The 20,743-nt window shown below is 46.6% G+C and overlaps 1 protein-coding gene across 7 annotated transcripts in view; it reads left to right on the forward strand.

Annotated features, from left to right (window-relative positions):
• TRERF1 (transcriptional regulating factor 1) overlaps nt 1-20,743 on the forward strand; it is a 196,687-nt gene that overhangs the window by 67,898 nt on the left and 108,046 nt on the right. For all 7 annotated transcript variants that reach the window (XM_061196217.1, XM_061196213.1, XM_061196219.1 and 4 more), the window contains one exon: nt 13,555-13,637. The gene's annotated coding sequence lies outside the window, so the exon portion shown is untranslated. The remainder of the gene's footprint in view (nt 1-13,554; nt 13,638-20,743) is intronic.

Here is a 20,743-nt window from a genome sequence, read left to right on the forward strand (position 1 = left end):
TGGTTGCATTGCCCAAGCAGCCCCGAGGATATCGGGGGCCCCTTTCTTGTAGGAGCACCATTTGTTTGCCTTTTAAAAAGTCTTTTGATGGATAAGCAAAACGTGGTTTATCTCTACATTGGAATATTATTCAGCCATAAAAGGGTATGAAGTACTGACACATGCTACAACATGGATGAACTCTGAAAACATTATGTTAAGTGAAAGAAGCCAGACACAAAAGGCCACATACTGTATGGTTCCGTTTATGTGAAATATCGAGAGTGGGCAAGTCCATAAGATAGAAATTGGTTGCCAAGGGAAGAGTAGAAGGACTGACTGCTAATGGATATGGCTTTTTGGGAGGATGATGAAAATATTCCGAAATGAGGTGGCAGTGATAGGAATACAACTTGGTGAATATGCTAAAAACCACCGAATTGGTCAGTTTAAAGGGTAAATTTTATGGTTTGTGAACTATACCTCAATTTTTTAAAACTAGAAGGAATAAAAAGGTCTTTCGAGGGCTCAGCATTTAACTCTCTACCCCTCTGCCCTTGGTGGATGTAGCTGATTCAGTGCAGGAGCGGCCGGCCGTTCTCTCCTTCCACAAACCCCATCCCTTTTCTTCCTGCCTCACCCTTGGTCACAGATAATCTTTCCAGCATCCCTCCTGCAAAGCCTGTTTTCCAGGAAAGATCTTTTGGAAGTATTCATGCTGAGCAGATATGCGGCTGCTCTCCTGGGGCATTTGCATATTAGCTTCTAAAGGGAGAAAGCTTTTAGGTGAGAGGAACAAATGTTTAATTTTAGAATTCCAAGTAAGAGCAAGTGTGTGTGAAAGGTTATTATTTTTCACAGGGTGGAGTGCTCTCGGTGGTTCTGGAGCTCCGGGGTGGCAGGTCCCCTTTCCACCCATGGATCCGGCTGACCCCAAGGCAGGGCCAGGTTGGTGGTGAGTGGCAGGCTTAGAAGCATCCCTTCAGGATGATCATCTTTGCCGAGACCCACCCAGAATTCCTCTAACATTTTTCCAGAGAGGGGGGCATTTTGGCTTTGGGAGGAAACACCCTTCCGGTCAGGTTTCATTTCTGCTCTGTGGATGTGCTTGGTTCTTGAATCAGGTGGGCCCGATTTGAGACAGACCTTTGCCTGGCTCTTTTCTGCTCTTGTCCCTGACAGTTCAGCACTACTTGTCCTTACCCAGTGCTCCTCCACCCCCCACTTCCCTCTTTACATCTCCTGCTGCCTTCCCCCACCTTCCCTACGGTCACAGCCCCGTCCTCCAAGACCTAATGTGGTCCAAGTTCAATCTTTCTTAGAATCCCCTTTAGTCAGTGTTAAGCCCTCTTCCTTCGTATTTTCTGCGGCTCTTGGATTCCTGAGACCTTTATCTTAATCATATTTGGATCTTCAGTGCCTGATACGGTACTTGTATACAGTAAGCACTTAATAAATGCTTCTGGATTTCACTAAACCAAGACTGTGTTTGGCCCTGTAGGGAAATGGGGAACAATGAAATCACAGAGGGAGGTGCTGAGGAAATTATAAGCCTCAGGAATGAATTGATGAGAGACAAGAAAAGAGCATTTGTGATACGAAGGGCTGGAGATGGGGGCACCTCAGAGCCTTACGTCATGAGCTCAGGGCATCTCAGTAGCCACCGGTGGAGGAGCTGCTTCCGTGGAGTATCCTTTCCTGAAAGATCTCTTGGATTTCAGGCTTCCATCCTTAGCCGGAAGGACCTGCACGAACAAATATTTATCGTGTCTACTGTGTGCCAGGCACTCATCTAGATTCTGCCACGTGGTTGGAGCTCCGTTGGGTGTGGATTTGGAGGAGCACAGGGCTTTTGAATATGCCCTGCCTCGGCTGGGAGAGTTGCTTTTCCCTGAGCCTCTTGGGTTTTCCCCAGATTCCTAGGGATGTTAAAGTCCCAAATGATCACTCATAGGAAAAACGCATTGGTGCTTCTGTCTTAAACACTGCCATTCATGTCCTGCCTCTGAGAGGAGGAAGGGAGTGAGAGTAAGACAGGGCTGCCCTTTCCACCCCGTGCATCTGGTGGATGGATGCGGCCTTGGCTCTGTCCGTTAGGGTCCCAGCATGAGATGGCTGGCACATGCAAAGGGTTTATTGGGGACACTTTAGTGAGGGGGAGGTATTTAGAGAAGTGTGGTCAGGGTTAGGGAAACCAAAGGGAGGCACCGCCGGGGTTGGCAACAGTGGGAAGCTGTTCCCTCCCCTTAGTCAGGAGAGCGGAGCTCCAGAGCTGGGGAGATGGGGCCCCTGACAATAGCCATGATGCTGAAGGGACACAACTGCCGCCAAATTGTGGTGAAACAGAAGGAAGAGGAGAATAAATGCTTTGCCCACTCCAGCTGGAAGCTTAGGGAGCCCAGTTGCTACGGTAGGTGGTCCAATAAGGGCAGAGAACTGTGTGTGCCTCTGTGTGTGTGTGTGTGTGTGTGTGTGTGTGGTTGAGAATACCCACCACCCCCTGGCCGCCTGGGCATTCCAGTGCCCTGCTGGCTCTTGCATCTCTTAGGTTAAAGAAGAAAGTATGCTGTCTGCATCAGCAGGATGGGCACTGGGTAGTTTTGACTGTAGCAAGAGTAACAAATAACATTCATTGACGGCAGGCACCCAGCATCCTAAGCATTTTCCATGCATCCTCTAGTTTAGTCTTCACAATAGCCCCAGCAGGTAGGTACCGGTATTATCCTTATCTTCATCCCAGTACTGAGAGAGTTAGTAAGTTGCCCTGTCGCACAGCTAACAAGAGGCGCAGGTGGGCTCAGAGTGATTCTGTCTGAGTCCTGAATGCATACATGTACCCCCCCACTGCCTCTGGTTCTCCTTCCTCCGCAGCGGGGCCCTACCCACCCTGTGGTCAGTGCCACGCGTGTGCTGGTCCCACTGCCTGGGATGGTCTTCCTACTTCCTCTGCACTTGACGCAATTGAATCCATTTTCGAGACCCAACTCAGATCTCACTTCCTCCGTGAGCCCTTCTCCAGCCATTCCAGCCCCCATGCCTCCCCGTCGCAGGCAGTGGCAGGGAACTGCCCACCATGCCCTCAGGGTGTGTTATCGGCTGTTCTGAGTGTGTACATCTCCTCAGTCTCCACGAAGACTCCAACTTTCTTCCGTACAGATCTTAGGTCCTGAGTTTTCTTGGAACTCTTCCCTCACTCCAAAGTTTTAATCGAAGAGACTTCAGTAATTATTCCAGGGTTCAGGGAACCAACAGCAATGGTGCCTATGGACCAACAACATAGGGGAGATGCTGTTACCACTCCAGAGCCTGAGGGAACTTCTTCAAAGGGAGCTGCCGTGGAGCCCAGGGCGGGCTGTAGCCCTGGGAGAGGGGCCACGTGATAGGAGATGATGGATTGGAGGATTGGTTTTCTACTTGGTTAGTAAATGCCCACTGAGAGCCAATAGGGAGGGTTTTTTAAAAGGAAAGAGAGTAAGCTGGAGATGAAGTCACAGGAGCATATGGTCTCGTTGAGTGTCTGCAGGAGAGATGATGGGCATGTAGCCCTGCCTGAAACAGCACGGTGCTTTCACAGAGCTATATATCTCCCCCGGTCAGATGCACGCGCCATCAGCCGGGTGGTCGAGCCCAATGGAGGTGGACGTGTGAGGAGCCAGAATTGTCGCAGGCGGGCTTCCCTGGTGGCGCAGTGGTCAAGAATCCGCCTGCCGGAGGGTGGGAGGGAGGGAGATGCAAGAGGGAAGAGATACGGGGATATATGTATATGTATAATTGATTCACTTTGTTATAAAGCAGAAACTAGCACACCATTGTAAAGCAATTATCCTCCAATAAAGATGTTAAAAAAAAAAAAAAGAGAGAATCCGCCTGCCAATGCAGGGGACACGGGTTCGAGCCCGGGTCCGGGAAGATCCCACATGCCGCGGAGCAACTAAGCCCCGCGAGCAACAACTACCGAGCCCATGCGCCACAACTACTGAAGCCTGCGCGCCTAGAGGCTGTGCTCCACAACAAGAGAAGCCACCACAATGAGAAGCCCACGCACTGCCACGAAGAGTAGCCTCCGCTCGCCGCAGCTAGAGAAAGCCCACACACAGCAACGAAGACCCAACACAGCCAAAAATAAATAAATAAAATAAATAAATTTTTAAAAAAAGAAAAAAGAATTGTCGCAGGCTTCCTTCTTACAGGACAGGAGTTGATGCTAGTCCAATGGCCTCCTGGAGGATTTCCCCAAAGGCCTCACGCAGGCCGCAGAGGCATCGGAGTGGAGCACGGCCAGTCTGTGTCTCGGCAGTTTTGAAGTCTCACAGTTCTTTTGAAATGTCTCTGGAGGGTCCCGAAGTTTGGATAATTGGCAAACGTCCTTCACCTTTGGGGCTGACATCAAGGACAGGGCTATGCACCGTGTCCCCGCCCCCCCTCAAGCATCACCCAAGGCCACTTGGTGTTGCACAGGGAGGACCTCAGCCTCTCTCAGTGTGGTGTTGCTTAATCTCATTTCTTTTTTCTCTATTCCTATTTTTCCACCCACTCCTATTGGCCTCGACCCAACTAGACACTGGAAGGGCTTTCAATTGTGAATTGTGGGGAAGCAGTTGGAAGGATGAGTAGCAGATGAGAGGCTGAGAACCCTTCCCTTTTGGGCCTCTCTGTGCTGGCCCTTGTAAATTTTGCTAAGTGTCTTTGGATTTTTCTTTCTGCTGAGCCTTGGATGTGCTAGGAGATGCTCCAGACATCCCAAGTGCCTTTTCCTCCCCCGAACTCATCACACACCCTACGAGCCCCGGGCCTTTGAGCTTGTGGTTCTTGCTGCCTGGAAGACGCTCTCACCCCTCTGCTTCGCCTTGTTAGGCTTGGGGAGCAGTGGGGACTGTGGAGAATTCCACAGTTTACGCTCCATTGCAAGAGTTTCTGGGCTCCTGATCTTCAAGTTGTGGGTCTGAATGTTACTTGGAGTAGGCGTGGCTGCTTGCCTTGGCAGAGACTCAGGAAGGAAACAAGTAGGGGTGGGTGACACAGCCTGGGTAGAAACTTAAAGGCAGGGGGGACCAGAGGAGACACTCAGGAGAGGACAACTGCTCCATGTGGCTAAAACTCAGGGAGCAAGAGGAGGTGAAGCTGAGGAGGCCAGATGGGTCCCATAAGGGACTTGACCGCTGTGCTAGGGCATCTTTTCTACATCTATTCCTGGGAACTGCCAGGGCCTGGGTGTGGCTAAGGTCAGTTGTAGTGGTAGATTCGACCCTTAGGCAGGCTGTAGAAGCCAGGGCCTGACTGGGGAGAAATCTTGCATTTTACAAAAAAGGAGATATTTCTACACACCAGACTGGGTCCTGCTCTGGTGCCTTGGCTTCCTGATACTGTGTACGTTTCAGAGATCAGATAATGCTTTGGTTCAGGTTTTAAACTTTCATTATTCCTTTATTTCATGAATAAAACATAATAAAGATAAGCAAAGAGGAAAGGGAAGTGAAATTAACCTCACCCGTAATCCCACCACCTAGATATCATTTACATTGAAAACTTGGGTATGGAGACTTCCCCAACAATTTTCTGTATTTTACAAAGTGGAAACAAACCGTAGGTGTATTTTGTAACCTGCTTTGTTTTATTATGTGTGTGTATGTATGTGTGATTTTTTTTTTGATTTATTTATTTTTGGCTGAGCTGGGTCTTCGTTGCTGCGCGCAGGCTTTCTGTCTAGTTATGGCGAGCGGGGGCTGCTCTTCGTTGCGGTGCGCGGGCTTCTCATTGCGGTGGCTTGTCTTGTTGTGGAGCACGGGCTCTAGGCACACGGGCTTCAGTAGTTGCAGCGTGTGGGCTCAGTAGTTGTGGCACACGGGCTTAGTTGCTCTGTGGCATGTGGCATCTTCCCGGACCAGGGATCAAACCCATGTCCCCTGCATTGGCAGGCGGATTCTTAACCACTGTGCCACCAGGGACGTCCCTGTATGTGTGATTTTTGTCCCATTTAAAAAATATATGCTTGCCCAAAACTCAAACTGAAGGGTATAAAGAGAACCCCTCCTTCCCACCTCCCCACCCCATCCCCTAATTCTACTCCTCAGAGGTAGCCCTCTTTAAAAGTTTCCAGTAAATCTTGGAAGGCATTATGCTCAGTGAAGTAAGTCAGACAAAGACAAATACTGTATGATATCACTTATATGTGGAATCTAAAAAAATATAACAAGCTAGTGAATATAACAAAAAGGAAGCAGATGTACAGATAACAAACTAGTGGTTACCAGTGAGGAGAAGGAAGGTGGGATGGGCAAGATAGGGGTAGGGGAGTAAGAGGTACAAACTACTAGGTATAAAATAAGCTGCAAGGATATATTGTACAACACAGGGGTTATAGCCAATATTTTATAATAACTATAAATGGAGTATAACCTTTAAAAATTGTGAATCACTATATTGCACACCTGTTAACTTATATAATATTGTACAGCAACTATACTCCAATTTAAAAAAAGTTCCCTGTACATCCTTGATTAGGGAGAAATTTGGAAGGGATCATGTGTGTGGAAGAACAAATTGTAAATATTGGATGCTGTGACTTGTACAAATATTAGGTGTCATGTGTTGGTCAGGAGAAAGGCCAAGGATGGATTTGGAGGGACTAGGAAGTAGTTTGTGGTCAGGGAAGGGACTTTCAGAAATCGGTATTGTGGAGGTTCAGGAAAGGGAGAGATGGAGAATTTTGGAGGCCTGGGTTTTGTTTGGATTTGTCCTGTGGATGTTGGTGAGGGGCAGGGTGAGTAGAGGTGAGTGAGACTGTGGGCAGGGGACAGATATGGTCCAATCTTACCTCCTAGGCGGGGTTGGGGTGGAGAGGGTGGCAGATGTGCACATGAACATGAGACTTGACAGGAAGCAGTGACAGTAATTGATAGATATTTATAAAAATACCCTTGCTTGACACAACAAAAAGTCAGCAACTCTGTGTTGGTCCTCCAAGTTAAAAAAAAAAAAAGGTTTTAACAATTCAGTGAATATTGAAAATCTGAAAGAGACTGCTGATCTGGACGGAGAGTTGTAAATGTCACATTTGGTTCTGGTTTTGTGTCTGGCTGTGTGGTCTTGGGCTGCACCTTAATTTCTTTAGACCTCCCCGTTTTCTTATCTGCAGTAGATCAGTGGTCCTCAACCCTGGATGCACATTAAAATCACCAGGAAACTTACAAAAAAAAAAGAAAGAAAGAAACCAATGTCAGAACCCCACTACAGTCCAAATGTATCCAAATCTCTGGGGGTGGAGCCTGGGAATTTTTTAATGCAGCCAACGTTGTTGAGAACCCCTGGATTAGGATCATCCTATTTGCACATTTGAGCCCTAAAATGTTATGATTCTATGTATTATATCATACAGTTTTGTTCCTTTCAAATACTGTGCACAAAATGTTGTAAACTTCTTACATATAAAGAAATTTTACTTTTTACAAAAAAAAAAAAAAAACTCCCCATAATTCTCATTAGGCCAATGGTATAATGTCAATGTCCTTCATCCAGTAAGTCAGAATCATAAATGTAGTAAAACATGAAATAATTAATTTTTGACCCAGGACTTGCAAGTGTGGACTTTAATTTCTCATTCCCACATTTTAAAAAAGGTACTGACTGCAGGCCTGAGGCCACCTGCATTCTTAAGGAAGACCCTGAAAAGTTCAGAGAGAAGACGTTACTGGAAATGTTTTTTGCTAGAAGAATTGGGTATACTGTAAAGTTCCAAATTAGGCGGTCCAGTTTAGGGAGTCTTTATCGGATCTAAATTCTACATGGAGTAGGAGGTGTTTAAAGAGACTCAGTGCTGTTTTATCTTCACCATTGAAGTTTTGGGTTTTGTCTCTTCCTAAATGAGTCATTTTTTTAAAAAGGAACCTAACTTGGGGAGGTGGGGAAACCACTGCCGGAGGTGCCGAGGAGGGGCGGGCACTGAGGCTGATAATCAGGTGACTGAGTTTACAGTTGGGTGGTTCACCTGGGAGGGGTGGAACCAGGGACCCGCCTGCGGAGGGTGGATCAGGACCAGTGGGACACAGTCTGGTGGGGGGTTGGGTAGTAGAAATGGCATTGATATTGTTTATTAATTTACCAAGTATTTTCTGGAGCACACCCACCAAACATACAGCCTGGTATCAAGGCTCAGTCCACACGTGCTAGGAGATTAAGAACAAAGGGGAAGGAACCTTCTAGTTTTCACTCCAGTTGGGGACACAAATCATGGAGGTCAGGCGTGTCTGTATTTCCCTGCCATTACAAGTAAGTGAACTGAGGTTATGGTGCCCCATACCAGTGGGAACAGTACAAATGAAAATGTTAGTCCCAGGCAGGATTTCAGAGGAGAAAACATGGCAGCCTGGAGACCCCATTGTGGAGCGCCAGGGGGCCTCGTGAAACATACACTGGGCTCAACAAGACATTGGTCGAGAGCCCTGTGGGATCTCCGCACATCACTGCCTCTTTCTGTGCGAAGTGCTCCCAGCTGAAAAATGATCTCACACACCTGAGTCCCCCAGGCCCCTGAGAGCTGTTCAAAATGTCCGCTGCCCTTGATGCCTGGGGAGGGAGGGGAGGGACAGAGAGTGGGGAGGTGCTGACAGGCTCCATGTGGAAACCAGAAAACCAGGGCAGCCACATGGGATCGGCCCACGTGCTTGGGGTGAGGAGAGGAGCACAGGGCAGGTGCTCCCGACACCGGGAGCAGTTGTATGTGTTTGGAATGTCGGCCAAGCACACTCCCTTTATTCCACGCTGCCTTCCACCCCCAGGAGTGCTCATTTTCATCTTTTCTGAGTGGTGTCAGCCTCCTGCAGTTGTGCCTGCATGTTTTCTAAGTTTGTCACAAACTTCCTGTTTGGGTCTGGTCTGAGGCTCGAAGCTTTGTGTGTTTTGAAACCCTGGCGTTTACAGAGGTCCAGTGCTTCTCTCTTCGTGGCCATGGGGTGGCCCTTTTGTCCTCCTCCCTTTAGCTGACTTTGGCCATCCTTCTTTGCAGACCTTCCCCCTGGGAAATGCTCTGTAGCTTCTGCACTTGTTCCTCTTAGGGAGGGTTGAGAGTCGTGAGATCTGAAGGAGGGAGGGGAGCCACACTTACTGGGCCCCTTATATAATGCCAGGCACTGCGCTGGATGTTTTCCTACATTTCTTGTTTTATTTAGGCCTCGCATTAGCTCACGCAGAGCCAGGCTCAGAGAGGGGAAGTGACCAGCCTAAGTCTGGACAGCCACTGGGTGATGAGGTCAGGATATGATCCCAGGCTTGACTCCAGAGCTCTTGGTATTTCCACTGTGTCACGAGGACCACACTGTGCCTTTGGTTCCACTGGTTTGGGGAGATCTTGATTTCTTATTGGGCATCTGGTGGGCAGCATCACCTTCCCCTCCATAGATTCCTCCCAGACCCTTGTTATTCAGGTGCTGCCCATTCTATCTGCATGGGGTGTGATTTGATGACACTTGAGTGCCTTGTTGACTTTCACCATTCTCAACCATCCTCCTTCTGTGACCCCAAGAATCCCAGAATTGTATGGTCCCTGGCTGACAGTCAAAGTAGGTTAGAGCCAACTCCCAGTTTCCCAGAAATGGAGTATCCTTTCTCTTCCTTCTACCATTCTGCTAGTCACCATGAACTCCACTCAGCCAGATTTGGACTGCTCACATTTTAAGCTCTTCCCTTGAAGAGGGAGGAAGATAGGATATCTCTGTGTGTGAAAGCATGTACCTTAGGAGGGTTCCCAAGACCTTGAGTATGTAGGAGCAGGAAGGAGGGGAGAGCTACATCCAGCCACCCTCCCTCTTATTAGGGTGGCTGTTATAGGGTGTCAGACTCTGGGTGCTCCTGCAAAGGAAGAATAGTTACACTTCCAAAACTTCAAGAAGGCCCTGTGTCCCTTCCAGTTACCATCCCAGTTCTTTTGTATTTTCTGAAAAACTTCTAGAAGTATATCATCTGTGTTTCATCAGAACTGTTTTGTAGATCAAGTAACATTTACCATTGTAGACTCTGTGTTGAGCAGTGGGCAATTCCAAGCATTCAACGCATATATTAATTACCTTCAAGGGGAGTGCCATCTACACGGAAACTTAGCAAATGGAACAGTTGCCAAGAGAAGCTAAGTGCAGTGAACTCAGAAGAGCAGGGACTGCTCAGCAAGCTGGGGCGTGAGCAGGGCGCTCAGAGGGGTGGAGCTATGGGGATGGGGTGGGGAGGAATGTCCTGGCATTGGGGCCTTGAAGGGTGCATGGAAAGGGGAGGAGCATCCTGGATGGGGTGCAGTGGAGTGTGCGTGTGGGAAGCAAGATCGAAGAAGGAGCCCTTCCAATTGCATGGGACGGGGATAGGTAAAAACAGTGCTGTGAACTATTATAAATACACTCCACGTGTTCAACAAGGAGAGGAGATCGTAAAAGAGGAGAGAAGTAGAAGATTCCAATGGAACTTTTAGAGCTGAAAGATACAACTTTCGAAATAAAAAACACACTGCATGAGATTAAAGCAGATTACACACCAACTTGAAGACATAGCAACAGAAACTATCCAAAAAGAAGCACAGAGATATTTAAAACAAAAACATAGCATTGACAACTTGTGGGACAGTATTAAGTGGTCTAACGTATGTGTGATTGAAGTCCCAGTGGGAGGGGAAGGGGAGAGGGAAAAATATTTGAACAAATAATGGACAAAATTTTTCGTGATTCCATGAAGACTATAAATCAGTGGTTGGAAAACTGTGACTTACAGGCCAACTATGGCCTGGTGCCTATTTTTGTAAATAAAGTTTTATTGGAACAGGAAAACAAAACAGTGTTGTAAGAAGCTTCATTCGGATGTGTGCCCTGTAACAGGGGAATGCTGGGAGGTGAGTTAGAAGACATTTATCGCATTGAATTTTAGGAATGAAACGTTGAGGCCTTGGACCAGGGTGGTGGCATGAATATGGACAAGAGGAAAGAGAGATGGAAGATTTCAAACCCCAGCTCTGCCACTTGCTACCTGTGTGACCTTGAGCAGGTGACTTCATCAAACCTCAGTTTCATCAACTGTAAATAGACACTCAGAACACCTCACAGGACTGGTGTGTGAGGGTTTTAACTTGGGTCGCACCCAGCACACAAGTGTAATAGGCAGGATTTGTGACTGACTGGGAGGAATTAGGGGAGTGGAGAGTGAGGACTCAGAGGGGCTCAAAGGGCTGAATCTGGGGGCCTGGGTGAGTGATGCAGCCCTGACAAAAAGGGATGGAGCTGTTCGGGGTCACGGAATTCTTCAGTTGGAGGAAGACCCTTCTCCTAAATCCGTGCTGCCAAGGGCCTGTCCCAGAAACCCATAACCACGTGGATTGTGTGTGTCTGAACCCACGGCCTCTCGTTTCAACTGGGCCCTCAGTGATGCTGGCCAGCGGCTGGCTCTCTCTCCCATCAGGGTTGGCACTTCACAAGGCGAGGGAGGTACGTGGGGCACAGAATTTGAGGAGGTACTCGGTTTCAGGGCTGACCCTGCAGGATGTTCCCCACGGTCCCCACTCCATCCAGCCCCCCTCTCTGTCTTCCCTTCGTCACTCAGGAGACCTCCTGCCTTCACTGATTACTAACAAGGTCCCCTCGCTCAGCAGCGAGCTGACACAGGTTCTCGCCTCCCCACCTCGTGCAGTTATCCCCGTCTGGGCTCATCCCAGCTTGGTTTCCTTCCCCTCAGAGGAGGACACACCCCTCCTCCTCTTCCTGGCCAGAGGGAACCTTCCTCCTGCACCCGGGTACCCGTGCAGCTCCTGGGACCTCACCCGCTCCAGTCATTCTGCTGTAGTCTTTCCTCAAACCTTCACCCCCTCTTTTTCTCATTCCCTTTTCTCCTTCCCTCACGAGACGCCTGGAAAGAATCTGCCCTCGGGTTTTGCTCCTTCGCTGAGGCGGCCCGCTCAGGTTGGCTTCTGCCCGTGGGAGGTGTGACTGGCGCAGGGGAGGGACCTGGTGGGTTTGCTGTGAGGGGCTCCTGCTTCCACACGAGCTGTCCCCTCTCAGGTCACCTGTGGCCTCCATATTACCACACCCAACGGACACTTCGGTCCTTATCTTTCTGGACCCTTTGCTACTTTTGACACCGTGGACAACTTCCTCCTTCTTGCAACTCTCTTTTCTCTTGGCTTCTTTCAGTCCGCAAATAAATCTCTCAGCCACTATTACTTAAGCACCTACTATGTGCTGGGCTCTGGGGCATACCATAATTCCATGTCCCTGCTTTCAGGGAGTTTCTAGTCTAGTGTGAGGAAAGAGGGATAAAAATATAAACAAATGTCAGGTGGTGATGAGCACTACAAAGAAAAATACACAGGGAAGGAGGATGGAAAGGGTGCTGGGGTTGTCAGGAGGGTCTCACTGAGAAGGTGACATTATCACAGAAACCTGAAGGAAGTGAAGGAAGCCTAGTGGAACAGTGTTCCAGGCAGAGGGAAGAGCATGTGCAAAGGCCCTGAGGCAGGAGCCTGCTTGGGATGCTTGAGGAAGCCATTGTGGCTGGAGGAAATTGAAGAAGGGCAGAGTAGGAGAAGAGGTCAGAGAAGAGGCTGGGGCAGGTCATGGAGCCGTGTAGGACATTTCAAGGACTTTGTCTTTTACTCTGAGAGATGTAAGATGCTATAGGAATGTTTTGAGCAGAAGAGTGATTTTTAGGCTGGTGTGGGGAGCATGGTGTTTTGGTCTTCTAGGGCTGCCATAACAAAGTACCACAGACTGGGTGACTTAGATAATAAAAATTTACCATCTCACAGTTCTGGAGGCCAAAAGTCCAAGACCAAGGTGTCTGCAGGGCCGTGCTCCCTCTGAAGGCGCTAGGGAAGGATCTGTTCCAGAGCTCTCTCTTAGCTTCTGGTAGTTTCTTGGCTTGGGGCAGCATGAGTCCAGTCTTCACATGGTGCTCTCCCTGTGTAGGTGTCTGTATCCAAATTTCCCCTTTTTATAAGGACACCAGTCATATTGGATTAGGGACCCACCCTACCCAGTGTATGATGTGTGAGCTCATCTTAACAGTTCATTACATCAGCTTCAACCCTATTTCCAAATAAGGTCATATTCTGAGGTCCTGGGGTTAGGACTTCAACATAGGAATTGCGGGGAGACACAATTTGACCCATAACACAGTTCAACCTGCATGATACATGGATTATAGACAGGCAAGGATGGAAGTAGGGGGACCAGCTAGGAGGTTATTGCAGTATTCTAATGAGAGAAGCTGCTTGGACCAAAGTGGTAGCAGTGGAGGTGGATACATTTTGCAGATAAAGCTGGCATCATTTGCTGATGGATTGGACGTGGGGTGTGAAGGAAACAGGGGAGTCACAATGACTCCTGGTTTGGGGCCTGAGTGACTAGAAGACTGGAATTGAGTGTCTTTCTCTCCTAATTCCTCTCCACCCTCAGGGACCTTTCAGGGCCCTCCTCCCGGGCAGGTCCATCCACTGCTGGGTTCTTCAGGGCTCCATCCTTGGCTGCCTCTCTAGTCCCTCCCTGATTGATATGATCTGTCCCCATGTTGAAGCCAGATATCCTGAATGTGCTTTCTGGGTCACCCCTACAGGCCCCGGCTCTGGAGGATGCTGAAAGAGGAAGACACGGAAGCAGGACGACCCTGAGAGATTAAGCCTCTTAATCGTGAAACAGGTAGCTTCTCCGACATTCTGGGTGTTTGAATGCTTTATGATGAAGGGGTCATAAAATCGTTTCTTTGATCCATATGGTGTGGAAAATGCCCCACAGAGGGGAGGTCGGCTGCTCTGGGCCTGGACACCCATAGGTGTCCGGGAAACGGTCAGCGCTTGTGGTTTCACGTATTGGAATTCAGCATCACTTGGCATGGGGCTGAGGGCATCCTGTCTCTTGACTTTGCAGAGTTGTTGCAGATAGTGAAGGATCCAAAAGATGGTCATGGATGGTAGCTTCTAGAAGTGGGAATTAAACATCTCTGGAGAATTGGTACAGAAGGCCACTCTGAGAAACTCCACAGAGCCTGTCAGAGGCAGATTCCTGGACCAAGGAGCCTTTGAACTGGCCCTGGGGCATTTCTAGTGTTTTTGTCAGCTCTAGCCCTGTGTTCTCTTTCCAGGCTCAGTTTGTCCCTCTAGAAAATGGGCACATAGCTATGATTCCTCTGCCAGATCTCACACAGAAGCTGTCTGGATGGTCAATAGGTTTGTGTATAAACAGAATTTTTTTTTTTCTTCAGTTTTAAACCCTGGTCTAGCAAGAGATGACTATTTCCCACAAATTCTTAGTGATGGTGGGGAAGCAGGGTGGTGGTGTCTAATTTGATTCTTTCGGTGTGCACAGGTTTTTTTTCTTGGCAAGTTCCACACTTTTCCTGTTTCTTCTGTGAGACTCATAGTTGATTGCTTCTGTTTCTTTTTTATTGTGCCTGATTTTGATTTAATTTTTAAGCCACTGTGTCTTGGGGTTCCAGTAGGAAACAGATGGTTCACTCAAATGGAGTAGTCCAAGAGTCTCTACTGAAGGAACTGCTTATAGTGGCATCAGCAGGGTTAAGAGAAACCAGCACGGGATGTTGAAGCATCCCAGGGTTAGCAATGTCAGGGAGCCGTTCCATACCTGGGCCTGAAAAGAAGAGGGAGAGATTGGTTATCAGAACTGGAAAGAGAAGCTGTACAGAAAGGCTATCTCTGGTAGGAGGCAGTCAACCTACAGCAACATGGCCGGGAAAGAGCCAAGAAAATGGATATCCTCATTGAGCTCCCTGTCAGTTCTCCCGTCTCCTGATGGTGCCTCCCATTAGGCATACTCAGCCAGAAGCCAGGAGGCAGGGAGCATATTGAAGCTGTGCAGAGATCAGAACCTCTAGGGGTGCAAGCTGAGTGGAGACAGATCGGGGATGGGTATCAGGGCACAAATGGAAAATATCTGACCGACCAAGAGATGCAGATCGCTTGGAATATATTAAAAGGGATGTTTCTACTTTAGGACCAAAAGAGGGTTTTTCGTTTGTTTGAGTGTGAAACTTTGCAGTATTGGGTCAGCTACATAGAACCATTGGCTGTGAGGGCTGGAAGGAGCACCAGAAACCCTCTAATCAAACTTCATCCTTCTTATAGTTGAAAAGACCCAAGGAGATCAAGTGACTTGCCCAAGGCCACTCATTAATTCATGAAAGTGTTCCTTGAAAGCCCATTATATTTTCTCAAGAAAAACAACACAAAACCACTTGAAACAGGACCAAGCAAAATCTGAGCAAGTGCTAGGAAAAAGCTGTGGATGAGTGCTTATTTCCAATTTATCAGTTTGGATTACTTGGGGGTTGTGAATACCATAAAACTGAACTCAAAGGGGCTCCCACAGCACAGGGAATTAATTAAGTGACTTGTACTAGCAAAAAGCAGGGATGGGACAGACTACAGGGTGCATGTGAGACAACAGCTCAACTTGTCATCAGGAGTCCAGTTTCTTCCCATCTCTCTGCCGCTCTTCCATGGTATCAGTCCATCCTCAGGCTGGCCTCTCTCCTGGAGGCAGAATGGCCACAGAAGTTCCTGGGCTTATTGTTGCACATCCCTCTGGCCAGAAAGAAAGAAGCATCCCTTGCCGTAACTCTTGAAAAGACTGAGAAAGTGTCTTTCCCAGAAGGCCCTCCCCAGCCAACCAACCCTGCATTTCATTGGCTTGAACTGAGTCATGTGCTCATTCCTTAGCCAGTCACATTGGCCAGGTGAACGCCTTCTGTTGATTGGCAGGGATGGGAGATTTTCCTGATTGGCCTATCCCTACACTGGGGAGTGTAGCTTTCCTCAAAGCACCAGGGTGGGGGAAGCAGAGCTCTGGGTACTGTTGAGGGAGGAGGGAAATGGACATGGGGAGAGTGACAGTGGACATCCACTGTACTGTATCATCTATAGAGACCTTACGAATTTGGACTAATTGTTGGGGTAACAGTGAGAGAAAACTCACTCTTAACTAGTGAAAGTCTGAATTTTAAAGTGTTTTAACATAGCATAGTTTCAGACAGAACCTTCCCAAACAGTTCCTGTTGGAAGGCTTGCAATTAGCATCTGCTTTTCAGTATGTCTTAAGATGTAGGACCTTCTAGGAGGTCAACTATGCCTTCTACAATGCTGTTTTATTTCTAATATGCTTATTCAACCTTTCTATAGCCAGAGTAAACACTGAACTCAAATTCTGGGTTATTGAAGATTAAATTACAGTAATGAAGTTCCTCATTTATAACCTCATCTATAAAATGGGAATAAGAATAATACCTGCTTTATAGGTTTGTTGTAAGGACTAACTGGGGTAATCCAAGTAAAGTGCCCAGTGGCCCAGTGGCTGGCCCAATAAATGTTACCTTTATTAGCTTCATATAACTCTAAATATTATCACATTTGTATGTTTATGTGCATGTTTATTCTAGGAAATTAACTCTTCACAACAAATATATGTCACTGGTTAGCTCAGCTAGAGACAAGGTAAATAAAGATATTAAAATATTTAGTGTTTATGGATTTTTTTTTTACTGGAATGGTTTTTTTTAAAAAAATTCATTTTGGGGAAAACCTAAATAAAGAAAAATTTAAGTAGCACACAGTTTTAAATTAAAAGTAGTTATAATCCCTGGAAAATAGGGAATTTTAACTTTACGGTAACATATTAATGTATTCTTGGTTGAAAAAGTCTTGTAAATAGTTGAAAGCCTGTCATGACTTATCCTAGCTGATTTTCTTGCCATTGTTCTCCGTTTGGAGGCTCTGGAGGGGCAAGTGACCCTCCTCAGCTTTGGTTTCCCAAGCCAGCCACTCAGTGAGGCTTTTCTGGGCGGATGGATTTTAGAATCACCTGGATTGGGTGAGATGCTGCAGTAGTGAGAAGCTAGCCTTGGGCATTTATTTCAGTGGGATTTTAGCTGACAAAACGCTGTGAAACGTTCTCAAAAGCCTTGGGTGCCATAAGGCTGACTTCTCAAAATCCCAGGAGGGTGAAGCGTCTTGATTTGGGGTTCCCAGATTAGTGGTGGGAAGAGCAAAGGTGGGCGCAGTACCCTGAAGCTGATTTCAAAACTGGGAGGCGATAACTTGGAGGATAAGGGGTGGATAGGGTGCAGCGAGGGGCCTGTGGATGGAGGATAAAGTTCCAGAGTGACCAGGAACTTACAGACCACAAATTTATAAACCATAAAATTTTTCATCCCCCCTCCCCTGAATATTGACTAAAATTAGACTTAAATTTTCTGTAGGTTGTTTGTTGCCCCCAAGGCTGTCTGGTCACAATTGTGATAAGTAGATGAGAACTAGTGATAACTCGACAACTGACCCTGAATTCCTTGGTTCAGAGGGTGCTGTAGACAAGTGGTTCTCAAATGTAGTTTGTCTGGACCAAGAAACTACCAAAACAAAATTGGGGGGATTGGCTTAGGGCTACCAAGTTTTTATTTTGCCAAGGAAGGATGTTTTTAAAAACCTAACATCTATCACTACAGTTCTTATAAAAGAAAGGACCATCTTGATCCTAAAATAGTAGGAAGGAGACAGTCTAAGGAATAAAATCTTTACATTAAAAACATTCAGCTTTAGGAATAATTTATTGCACTCTTCTTATTTTTCTGACATCGCCTGTGAAAACAACATTAAGGGTGGATGCTTCCCTGCATCTATGCATAACAGGTGTTGGGGAGATGTGGAGTTAATGTGCAACTGTAGGGGGAAAAATCATATTTCTTTTGAAGCGTCTCATGAAGCCTAGGAATTCGCTGAAGTCATGCCTTTACTTGATTTAAAGGGACAGGAGAAATTCACTTAAACGCAAGTCTTGGTAAACCCAATTCATTTTATAAAAGAAGGAACTGTTTACCCTCAAGTCATTAACTTAGAATTGTTAGTTTAATTTTCCACCGGTAGGAAGAAAATTTTGCAGTAACTAAATAGTTCAAATGAAAAGGCATGTCAATAGTTTTTTCTTTTTCCACAATTTGACCCTAAAAATGGTAAATTTATTGAATTTCATTTGGCTTTCAGTTGTGTGCTATGTCTCTGTGTGTGCATGGGCACACACTCACACACACACACACACACACACACACACACACACACAGAGAAAACTTAGTTTGGTCTGAAAAGCCCCAGAAGGGAAAGGGTACTTTTGAGAAAAGCAGTGTGTCCATCAGTCAGTTGCTGGTAAGTGTTAGTACTTGTAGCAGCAGTTGCGTCTTGGAACTGCCAAAAGAGTATGACTTTTTAAGATGCCTTTTGAAGTCATTAAAAAAAACCTCCAAACCAGGGACTTCCCTGGTGGCGCAGTGGTTAAGAATCCGCCTGCCAATGCAGGGGACACGGGTTTGAGCCCTGGTCTGGGAAGATCCCATCTGCCGCAGAGCAGCTAAGCCCGCGCGCCACAACTACTGAACCTGCGCTCTAGAGCCTGCGAGCCACAAATACTGAGCCCACGTGCCACAGCTACTGAAGCCTGTGCACCTAGAGCCCATGCTCCGCAACAAGAGAAGCAACCACAATGAGAAGCTCACGCACCGCAACAAAGAGTAGCCCCTGCTCGCCACAACTAGAGAAAGCCGGCACACAGCAACGAAGACCCAATGCAGCCATAAATAAATAAATAAATTTAAAACAAAACAAAAAAACCCCCCAATCATACACCGAACCACCCCTGGCATCCAAAACAGCAATAAAATGTTTCTCGTTCTGCTTCACTTCACATTCCTGCTTGGCTTTGCCACAAAGATGTTTTGCCTTCCAGCCAGGGATTAAGCGTCTGTGTGAGGCCAAGACTGGTGTGAAAGCAACGTCTCTGCCCTTGTTGAGGGGAGAAAAAGACTGCCTGCATATGTGAAATCCTGAATGGAATCATGGAATCCTAGTGCCAAAGAGGGTTTTGAGGTCCCTGTCTTCCTATCAGACTATCCTAACACTCATCACCTTGATTGACAATCCTAACATTTCATCGATCTCTAACGTTTCATGGATCCTCTGTGAATGTGGACATGAACTGAAATGTGCCTTCATCAAGAAAGAGCAGACTGTTCTGTGCACACTTACATCTGCAGTTACTGCCCTGTTCACAGCCTCATTCCTGGGCAGTGTCACTGTTTGAGTGCTATTTATATTGTCACATATGTTCATACGGCACCGTCCTTGCATGTTCTAGTAGACACTCAATCGTAATTGGTTCAGACTCCGTACCACTTGTTTCTCCTAAGGTGTATCTCACTCTACAGCAGGCTACGCAGTCTGTATAGCTACAGCTCACCGTTCTTTTGGGCAGACATTACCACAACCCTCTTGTCTTAGCTTGGGCTGCCATAACAAAATACCATAGACTGGGTGGCTTAAATAATAGAAATTTATTTCTCACGGTTCTAGAGGCTAGGAAGTCCAAGATCAAGGTGCTGGCAAGGTAAGTTTTATTCTGAGACCTCTTCTCTTGGCTTGTAGGCGTCCACCATCTTGTGTGCTCACATGACCTCTTCTTTGTGGAGAGAGGAAGCTCTGGTGTCTCTTCCTCATCTTATAAGGACACTAATCCCATCATAGGGGTTCCACCCTTGTGACTCATTTTAACCTAATTGACTCCCAAAGGCCCCACCTCCTAATACCATCAGATTGGGGGCTAGGGCTTTAACATATGAATTTTGGGGGGGGTGAGGACAAACATTCAGCCCATAGCAATGCTAAATCTTTTATTTATGGTCCCCTGGAAGTGCTTGCAGGGTCTTTGGTCCAGGAGCCTTGCAGTAAGCAGAGAAAGCCTTAGAGTTACAAGCTTTTATTGCTGTGGAAGAGATGCAGTGTTCTATAGCTGGAACAGATGGTTCTGTGGACTAGAAATTTGGAATACCTTTACCACAGAACTAGAGGTGACCTGGGGTAGACTGGTGATCCCCTTGTCTTTTCAGATCTTAGGTTTCTTAGTTCCATATGTCAGTGGTAAAGTTGTGGTTGCCAAACTTGGTCAGCCTCAATGAAATTTGGATGGTTTAGCATTCAGTATTCTCTGACCACCTTGTATAGCTTCCTTGATGGGCCTCTAAAAAGGAGGCTCTTGGAACCAAAGCCTGGGAAAATGGGTTATTTCCTAGGTCTTCATCATCTTGGACATTTCCTCCCTTTTCAGCTGGGGAAGAAAAGGCAGTAAATTACAATAAAACTACTCCCTGTTCCATTAGAGATCAATATCTTACAGTGTCATGTATACAAACACGGTAATGTCCACATGGACATAGATGCCAGGTGGAATATTTTAAAATATAAAAAGGCCTTTGAAAATTTTTTTTAACCTTTCAAAGAACCAGTGATTCCTGTGTTATGTAAAGTGTTCCAGGATTTAGAAAAAAGATGGAAAACTTCCAGATCCTACTTTCAAGCAAACATGACCCTGATAACAAATCTGGCAAGTCCCCAAAGGGAGGCTCTATACCAGTCTTGCTTAGGAATGTAAAAATATTAGATAAAATTCTAGTGAGTAGATTTCAACACTAGAGTATGTGAATGTTCCACCATACCCAAGTGGGTTATATTCCTGGAATGTAGGAATGGCTTCATATACATATACTTTCATTTGATTCACATAATGAATCAAATGAAATATTTTAAATGGTTTAAGTGAAAATATGTAATAATCTCATTAATTTCAAAAGTGCATTCAATCAATTCAACTTCTAACTTCTACAAACCACTTAAAAAGGAATATATAAAATGACCATTCCTGAACCTGATAAGGAAGATTGAGTTCATCATACAGTCCACTGGCATTATACTTTA

This window comes from Eubalaena glacialis, chromosome 7 (genome assembly GCF_028564815.1).
Source record: "Eubalaena glacialis isolate mEubGla1 chromosome 7, mEubGla1.1.hap2.+ XY, whole genome shotgun sequence".
Lineage (NCBI taxonomy): Eukaryota > Metazoa > Chordata > Mammalia > Artiodactyla > Balaenidae > Eubalaena > Eubalaena glacialis.